The following is a 2,456-nucleotide window of genomic DNA, read 5'->3' as shown; positions in this document are numbered from 1 at the left end:
CACACATGCTCGGAGCATGTCCTCGAGCGTCTGAATCGTCCGTTCGCTCTGCCCGTCCGTCTGTGGGTGGTAAGCAGTACTGAAATGCAGCCTCGTACCCAACTCCTCATGGAACTTCTTCCAGAACCTGGAAGTGAAACGTACATCTCGGTCTGACACAATCGAGATCGGTACTCCATGCCGCGATACCACCTCCCTCACATACAACTCTGCCAATCTCTCTGCAGAAGAGCTCTCACTGATAGCAAGGAAGTGAGCGCTCTTCGTCAGCCGGTCGACAATCACCCAAATTGCATCGACACCCCTCGTGGTCCTTGGCAATTTGGTGATAAAATCCATGGAAATCTGTTCCCACTTCCACTGGGGAACCTCAAGTGGCTGCAACTTGCCGTGCGGACGCTGGTGCTCAGCCTTAACCCTACGATAGGTCAAGCACCTCTCAACAGACCATGCTACATCCCTCTTCATACAGGGCCACCCATAATCTTTCTTCAGATCCAAATACATCTTAGTGGCCCCGGGATGGATCGAGAACCTCGATCGGTGCGCCTCCTCCATCAAAGTGGTGTGCGTCCCGCCTGCATACGACACCCAAATCCGACCCTTAAAGGTCATAAGCCCACAGCTATCGGTAACGAACTCAGGTATCTGTCCAATCACCCGCTCTCTCTTGCGGTTCTCCGGTCTCACGGCCTCTACCTGGGCCTCCCGAATGGTGTCCAACACCGGAGTCATCACTGTCAATCTCAAACAAACATCTCGTATCGGGGCACTCTCCGCCCTACGACTCAGGGCATCAGCTACAACATTAGCTTTGTCCGGGTGGTACAGGATCTCACAATCGTAATCCTTTACCACGTCCAACCATCTCCTCTGGCGCATATTCAGATTGGGCTGATCCATCAAATACTTCAAGCTTTTGTGGTCCGTGTATATGGTACACCGGACCCCATATAAATAGCGACGCCAGATCTTGAGGGCGAACACCACCGCCCCCAACTCCAGATAGTGGGTGGGATACCTTGTCTCATGAGGCTTCAGCTGCCTCGATGCATACGCTATCACATGCCCCCTCTGCATAAGTACTGCACTCAACCCTGATATCGATGCGTCACAATACACCACACAATCCTTCATCCCTTCCGGGAGGGCTAACACCGGGGCTTCGCATAACCTCTGGCGAAGTGTCTCAAACGAGGTCTGCTGCTTCGGTCCCCACGAAAAGCCACACCCTTCCGGGTCAACCTGGTGAGAGGCACGACGATCTTGGAGAAATCCCTGATAAATCTCCGATAGTAGCCAGCCAAGCCAAGAAAACTCCTGATCTCTGTGGGGGATCTCGGCACCTCCCAACTCATCACCGCCTCAATCTTGGCCGGATCGACCAATATCCCATTCTGGTTGACAAGGTGTCCTAAGAACTGGACCTCTCGTAACCAGAAATCGCACTTGGAGAATTTGGCGTAAAGCCTCTCTGATCTCAGAACTCCGAGGATCTCTCTCAAATGCTCCTCATGCTGCTCCCTGGATCTCGAATACAACTGTATGTCGTCGATGAATACAATCACCGATCGATCCAACATCGGTCTGCACACCCTGTTCATGAGATCCATGAACGCTGCCGGTGCGTTGGTGAGCCCAAAAGGCATCACCACGAACTCGTAATGCCCATAACGAGTCCTGAACGCCGTCTTCTGGATATCCTCATCTCGCACCCTCATCTGGTGATATCCAGACCTCAAGTCTATCTTGGAGAACCAAGATGCTCCCTGCAACTGATCGAACAGATCATTAATCCTCGGCAGTGGGTAACGGTTCTTGACCGTTAACTTGTTCAACTCCCGGTAATCAATGTACATCCGGTGTGAACCATCCTTTTTCTTGACAAAAATGATCGGTGCTCCCCACGGCGAGCTACTCGGTCGAATAAACCCCTTCCCCAACAGCTCCTGAAGCTGCGAGGATAACTCCTGCATCTCTGGCGGCGCAAGGCGATAAGGCACCTTGGCGATAGGCGCTGCCCCGGGAACCAAGTCGATGCGGAACTCTACCTGCCTCTCGGGAGGCACGCCCGACAACTCCTCGGGGAAAACATCCGGAAACTCACGCACTATCGGGACCTCATCGACCGACCTCGGTCTCTCTGCATCTACTCTCGTATCCACCACATAAGCCACAAACCCACTACAGCCCTGCTGTAGGCTCTGCCTCGCTCTAGAGGTCGAACAAAATGCTGACCCAGAACGGGTACCCTTGCCATAAACCATAAGAACTCCCTCACTAGGGTCTCGTATGGTTACCAACTGTCGCTCGCAGTCGATAACCGCTCCAAACCTGCTCAACCAGTCCATGCCCACGATGACACATACATCTCCCATCGCAATCGGGACCAAATCAATCGGAAACTCAACGCCGAAGATCTCGAGTACACATCCTCGGATCACATTAGTGGCATA

This window comes from Lactuca virosa, chromosome 2 (assembly GCF_052849685.1).
Source record: "Lactuca virosa cultivar CGN04683 chromosome 2, Lactuca_virosa_CGN04683_v6, whole genome shotgun sequence".
NCBI classification, from domain to species: Eukaryota; Viridiplantae; Streptophyta; class Magnoliopsida; order Asterales; family Asteraceae; genus Lactuca; species Lactuca virosa.
The sequence above is the reverse complement of the archived record's forward strand: the minus strand, read 5'-3'. Positions refer to the sequence as shown.